This window comes from Elephas maximus, chromosome 3, assembly GCF_024166365.1.
Source record: "Elephas maximus indicus isolate mEleMax1 chromosome 3, mEleMax1 primary haplotype, whole genome shotgun sequence".
NCBI classification, from domain to species: Eukaryota; Metazoa; Chordata; class Mammalia; order Proboscidea; family Elephantidae; genus Elephas; species Elephas maximus.
Window position 1 is genome coordinate 171,115,461 of NC_064821.1, and position 7,461 is coordinate 171,122,921.

Consider the following 7,461-nt stretch of genomic DNA (forward strand, 5'->3'; position numbering starts at 1 on the left):
TGCCTCAGAGAACCTATTTGCTGAGTGATTGAGAAGTTGCCATACCCAAAACATTAGGCACCAATCCGACTTTTCTGGCACTATCCCAAGAGCCATTTCCAGATTCATTTGTTTTTGTTTTTAAATCCAGAACCGCTTTTGCATCTTTAATCCCCAGTTTTTCTAGTTGAAGGCAGTCTCCATGACTGGGTGATGTAAGGAGGATTTTAAGGCAGAAATCCAAGGTGGGTGACACATCTGCCCTGGACACCTGTGTACCATCCACTTGCCAGATCAGGCAGTAGCAAGGTATCCTGGGAAAAACAAGACAAGAGCCTGGGTGTGCTCTGAGGAAAACTTAAAAGCCTAGTGCAGATGGAAAGGATTCTTACAAGGAAAAGTCACTCATGAAGTCAGAAAACCAAAACAACAATGAGCTTTGATGGTCTGTACTCATTTTTACTCATATGCAGGGAAGGTGGGGACCATCCTGGATGGTAATCAGAAACACACATTTGCTGGCACCCCTTTGGTGCCCAGTTCCCTTACCCCCCAGGCTTGAGGTTTACATTTCAGACTTCAGCTGACTATGAGTTTGCTACAGCAAAAAAGAAATATCCCAAATGCGACTGGGCAGAGAAGACCCAGGAGTGGCCAGGAGCTGGACTTAGGAAGGAAGAACCACAGAGAGGATATTCAAAAATTGACCTTTAAAGCCCTGTTTGGACTGTGTTCTGGCAAGCTCTCTTAGGGTCCCTCCTCTTCTTTCCATTCCTCCAACTTGCCAATTCAGCCACTCCTCAAACTGGGAGAAAGGGGAGAGGTTCATGGGGATGGAGTGAGAGAGGGGAAAAGACCAGCGCAGTATCCTACACCTAATGCATTTATTTATTCAATAAGTATTTCTTAAGTCCCTACTATGTGCCAGAAACTGTTCCCACCTCACTTCCCCTCCCCCTCCAATAAATCTCTCCTCTCATGGGGCTTCCGTTCTGCAGTGTTTGTGGACGAAGGTGATGAGCACCTGAAGAGATATGCGGAGGGAGAAAGGTGGCAAGGGAGAAGGAGACCTGGAAGGGAGGACGGAAGACTGGGGTGGGCTAGGAAAAGACAAGGAAAGCAGAGAGTCCAGCCTGGGAGAGGCAGCCGAGTGAAGGTGAGCTGGGTGGGAGGTCACCTGACTCAAGCACTGACGCCCTCCTGGACATGCAAGCCTAGCCTCAGGCCAGAGGCCTACAGAGAAGGCCTTACCAGTTGCTTCAGGTTTTATTCTAGAGCCCTGGGCTAGCCTGGACTTTTCTGGGGGAGTCAGCGTGCTGTGTTGCCATCATGTGGCTTGTCTCCATTAGTTCTCTGTGCCTGAGGTCATGATACTCCCCCAAAGCACAGAACCCACGAAAGAGAGCCCCCTGCCCAGCCTGCTTTATGACAGCCACTGTGGATGGGTGGGTGCTGCCCCCTGGTGGCTTTAGGAGACCCTGGTTCTGGCCCGCCCCCTCAGTTCAAAAAACCCCAAATAAATACAGTTGCTGTCAAGTCTATTCTGACTCATAGTGACCCTATAGGGCAAAGTAGAACTGCCCCCATACAGTTTCCAAGTCTGTAATCCTTACAGAAGCAGATTGCCACATGTTTCTCCCACGAAGCGGCTGGTGGGTTTGAACTGCCAACTTTTGGTTAGCAGCTAAGCAGTTAACCACTGCTCCACCAGGGCTGCGATGACCAAAAAACAGAAGTAAACCAGTTGCCATCAGTGGATTCCAACTCATGGCAGCCTCATGTGTTGCACAGTAGAACTGCACTCCACAGGGTTTTCAAGGCTATGACCTTTAGGAAACAGATCGCCAGGCCTTTCTTCTGAGGTGCCTCCGAGTGGGTTCTAACTGCCAGCCTTTCAGTTAGCAGTTAAGCACTTAAGAGTCTGCACCACCTCTGGACTTCTGGCTGTGATTAAAAGCCCGATGCCATTGAGTCGATTCTGACTCATAGCAACCCTGTAGGACAGAGGAGAACTGCCCCATAGGGTTTCCAAGGAACAGCCGGTGGATTCGAACTGCCAGTCTTTTGGTTAGCAGCTGAATGCTTAACCACTACGCCACCAGGGCTGTGATAGTGGAGAGAAAAAGGGACTAGTAAGTCTGGTCTAGGAGCCCCTTGGTGGTACAAACCGTTAATACTCCTGTCTGCTAACCGGAAAGAGGTTCAAGTCCACCCAGAGGTACCTCAGAAGAAAAGCCTGGTGATCTACTTCTGAAAAATCAGCCACTGAAAACCCTATGGAACCCAGTTCTACTCTGGCACATATGGGATTGCCATGAGTTGAAATCGGCTTGACAGCAACTGGTTATTTATTTTTTTAAGCCTGGTTTTGGCCTGGGGTGGCACCAATTCTGGGCTTCCTATTAATTCTAGGACCTCAGGTATCTCCCCCAGCCTAATGCTCCCATCTTGGGACTCTGCCTGTTCTTCATTCCTCTAAGACCTTGATAACGGATAGGCTTAAGCAAGACCATGAAGCAGCCACAGTTGGAAATTCCTAATTCGCCAATCTTCTTGTTCCCATTATCATCTTTTCTCCACCTTCTACCTCGTGGAAACCCTGGTGGCGTAGTGCTTAAGGGCTACAGCTGTTAACCCAAAGGTCAGCAGTTTGAATCCACCAGGCGGTCCTTGGAAACTATATACGGCAGCTCTACTCTGTCCTATAGGGTTGCAATGAGTCGGAATCGACTCGATGGCAACGGGTTTCTACCTCGAGGTACCCTGGTTTCTTCTGGCTGTCAGGGAAGAGCATCTGTCTAGGAGCCAGTTCACATGAAGATGTCAGCCATGGTGGGTTTTCTCCCCGGCAATAGAATAGGAAGAGAGGGCAATGTTTGATCCCAGAGTGACAGATGGGGGCCGTCAAGCACTTGTAGCCTTTCTGTTATTGTTGTTAGTGGCTGTCGAGTCCACTCCAACTTATGGTGACATCATGTACAACAGAACAAAATGTTGTCTAGTCCTGTACCATCTTCACATATGCTTCAATCCATTGTTGTGAGCACTCTGTATTTTGAGTGCCTTCCAACCTAGAGGGCTTATCTTTCAGCACTATTTCAGACAATATTCTGTTGTGACCCAACAAATTTTCACTGGCTAGTTTTCTAAAGTGGGTCACCAGACCTTTCTTTCTAGTCCATGTTAGTCTGGAGACTCTGCTGAAAGAGTCCTGCCTACCATGGGTGAGACTAGTGATATCTGAAATACCAGTGACATAGCTTCTAGCATCATAGCAATACAACAAGAAGCATAGTACAATAGATGGTCGGGTAGTGGGTAGCTGTCTTAGCTGTCTAGTGCTGTTATAGCTGAAATACCATAAGTAGATGGCTTTTACAAAGAGAAATTTATTCTCTCACAGTTTAGGGGACTAGAAGTTCGAATTCAGGGTACCAGCTCCAGGGGAAAGCTTTCTCTGTCTGTCAGCTCTGGGGAAGGGCCTAATCATCAAGGTCCCTATCACTCCCATAGTGTTGGAGCTTCTCAGTGCAGGGATCCTGGGTCCAATGGATGCATTCTGCTCCTGACTCTTTTTTCTTGGTGGCATCAAGTGCCCAGAAACCTTGGTGGCATAGTGGTTAAGTGCTACAGCTGCTAACCAAGAGGTCGGCAGTTCGAATCTGCCAGGTACTCCTTGGAAACTCTATCAGGCAGTTCTACTCTGTCCTATAGGGTCACTATGAGTCGGAATCAACTCGACGGCAGTGGGTTTGGTTTGGTTTTGGATAAAGTCCCCATCTCTCTGCTTGCTTCTCTCTCCTTTTATCTCTTGTGGATCAGGGCTGTGACCTCAGCAAGGGTGTTGCATCTCACCCTAGTTTTCTTTAACAAAGCCTAATCTTGCCTTCCCTTTTGGTTTTTCATCTCCAGCTCTTTGCACATGTCATTATACTACTTTGTCTTCTTGAGACGCCCTTTGAAATCTTCTGTTCCGTTATTTTACTTCATCAATTCTTCCTTTCGCTTTAGCTGCTCGACGAGAGCGAGCAAGTTTCAGAGTCTCCTCTGACATCCATCTTGGTCTTTTCTTTCTTTCCTGTCTTTTCAATGACCTCTTGCTTTCTTCATGTATGATGTCCTTTCACAACTCATCTGGTCTTCGGTCACTAGTGTTCAATGCATCAAATCTATTCTTCAGATGGTCTCTAAATTCAGGTAGGATATACTCAAGGTCATATTTTGGCTCTCGTGGACTTGCTCTGATTTTCTTCAGTTTCAGCTTGAACTTGCATATGAGCAATTGATGGTCTGTTCCATAGTCGGCCCCTGGCCTTGTTCTGACTGATGATATTGAGCTTTTCCATCGTCTCTTTCCACAGATGTAGTCAATTTGATTTCTGTGTGTTCCATCTGGCAAGGTCCATGTGTTTAGTCGCCGTTTATGTTGGTGAAAGAAGATATTTGCAATGAAGAAGTCGTTGGTCTTGAAAAATTCTATCATTCGATCTCTGGCATTGTTTCTAAGGAAGACCAAAGAAGAACTGATGCCTTTGAATTGTGGTGTTGGTGAAGAATATTGAATATACCATGGACTGCCAAAAGAACGAACAAATCTGTCCTAGAAGTACAACCAGAATGCTCCTTAGAAGCAAGAATGGCGAGACTGCGTCTTACATACTTTGGACGTGTTGACAGGCGGGATCAGTCCCTGGAGAAGGACATCATGCTTGGCAAGGTACAGGGTCAGCAGAAAAGAGGAAGACACTCAACGAGGTGGATTGACACAGTGGCTGCAACAAGCATAACAAGGACTGTAAGGATGGCGCAGGACCAGGCAGTGTTTCGTTCTGTTGTGCATAGGGTCGCTATGAGTCGGAACTGACTCGATGGCGCCTAACAACAACAACAATCTTGCCTTATTAACCCCAGGCAGAGATTAGGATTTACAACACATAGGAAAATTATATCAGATCTCAAAATGGAGGACAACCACACAATACTCAGAATTCTGGCCTAACCAAGTTGACACATATTTTGGGGGGACACAATTCAATCTATGACAGTAGTGTTTCCTTAAAAAAAAAAAAAAAAAAGGTTCTGAGTAGATTCTGATTCATGGCAACCTGAAGTGTGATGGAGTAGAGCTGTTCCATGGAGCTTACTTGGCTGTAAACTTTACAGAAGCAGATCACCAGGCCTTTCTTCTGTGGTACTGCCGGACTTAGGCTAGTAGTTAAGCACCAACCATCTGCACCACCCAGGGACTGGCTCTTGAGAACCGAGAACTGAGGCTGACCCTGCCAGTGAGATGCTCAAGAGTCTTCAATCAAAGCCATTTACCTCCCTCCTTCCTCCACCAGGGGCTTTGTGTGGGGCTCAGCTTTATTGTCTTAGAAGAAGTACAACCAGAATGGAGTAGCTGGAGCCATCTAATCTGCTGGAGCCATCTAACCTCCTCTCTGCCTTCCTACCTTGGGCCCGACTTGTTTTGTGGGGCTCCAGGCCTGGGAGCAGGCCCCCATGGCTGCCAAGGCAAGGTCCCATCCCCACTGATACTCAGGTCTGCTTTTGCCATTCCAACTCCCGCCAGGTCCAGGCCAAGGAGCTGACATCCTTTCCCAGCATACCCTGCTCCCTCCCAGCCTTGTAAATTGAATTGCTTTATCAGACATCATCTTTGGATGGAGGGTGATGGTGCCTTTCTCTTCATGGAGGGCAGAGAGGAGGGAGGATGAGATAAAGCTGGAAGCCTCCAGTTTGCTTATCAGCTCATTTTATCCTGCCTTCCTCCACCCCACCCTCACCCCCAGGCAGCCTGCAGAGACTTGCAGGTCCCAAATCAAATGCTGATAGCCTTCCTTGGAGGGATATGGGGAGGGCTCAGCCTTAGAGGACAGCCCATGAAGATCCGGCCTAGTGGAGGTCAGCTAAAATGGCTCTGCCCACAGTTGTAAGCAAGGTTGGGTTGCTGTGAAAATCCCAGTGAAAGTGTATGTGGAGTTCTGGACAGCTCCAAAACAGCCTCTGATGGCCCAGCTCTTAGAGGGAAGGAACCAGAAGGGTATAAACCATAGCTTGGGCCAAGTCAGGGCTCAGGGTCTCATAAATCATGGACTTGAAGTCATAGGGCCAGAAGGGACCTGGGTGCCAGCTCACAGGTCCATTCCCTTTGAGGGGTTTCAAGCCGCTCCCTAGAGCAGCGGTGAACTGTGGGAGACTGAGTTGGGATGGGGTTGGCCAAGGGCAGGTAATAATGTGGGGACCCAAGTGGCCTCCTCATGGGAGCAACCACAGGCTAGAGTCCTTCTCTGTCAAGGCTGCTGGGCTGGGGAACCAGCTTGAGTCCAGAGCGCCTGTCCCTCCCATTCATCCCACATGGTACTCAGGGCCCAGCTGGCAAGACTCCTTGGCACTCAGTATTTCTCCATCTAGAAAAGTACAGATTCCTTCCACCTGGGCTAAATTCCAGAGAAACTGGTTCATTTCATTAGAGTGTGTAGTTAATTAGTCCTGATGAGCCCGGTTCCCTCCAGCAAAGTCCTGGGGAAAGGGTAAGCAGCTGTCTGGAGAGGCAGACCAAACTCTGGACCCTCTTGGATGCTCATGAAGCCCAGAGATCCTTCTCTGCCTGGGCCTGCCCTGGGCAGAATGGAGAGACCCAGCCAGTTCTGACAGGGAGCCAGAGGGCAGACCTTCACTAAGTCTTTTTGCTTAGCAACTGGCACTGTGCCTGGCACGGAGTAATCTTAGTAATGGTTTTCTTGTTGTTGAGTGACAGAATCTTCTCCCCATCTCCTAGCCTTCTTACCTAAGACAATGTAAGTAGAGCAGTGTGCCTGGCACCCAGTGGGTCGCCAGAGAGTGGGATGTTTGAGTCAGATTGTGAGTCCCTCTGCAAGGGAGGGACCCGTCTGATCCTTCTTTGCATATTCCTAGTGCTCAGCACAATTCTAGCCACACAGGAGACTGAACTCATACTTGATGCGTGGAATTACTGAGGTGAGTGGGATGAGGGTTGGAGACGTCCCGTCAGTACCTTGCTGTGTAGTAGAGGGAACACTGGATCGGGAGTCAAAAAACAAGCTTTGGCCCAAATTTTCCCACTGCCAGGTTATGGGAATTCTGAGTAGGTCTCTTCCCCGCTTTAGGCCTCATATTCCTCAATTGTTATATGAGGAGATTGGACCAGATAATCTCTGAGGTTCATGTTCTGGCTACTATCACTGTAAAACAAATGACCCCCAAAATTTAGTGGTGTAAATACAACCATTTTATTTTGCTCATGATTTTGTGGGTCAGGAAGTAAGGAAGGGCTTGGTTGGACAGTTCTTATTTAGGATCTTTCTCATGCAGCTCCAGTCAGATGTCAGCTGCAGCTGTAGCCATCTGAAGCTCTGCTGAGCTGAACATTCAAGATGGCGCAGTCATATGGCTGCCAGTTGATGCTGGCTGTCGGCTGGGAGGCCAGCTGAAGCTCCAACCGAACACAGCCTCCCCAGC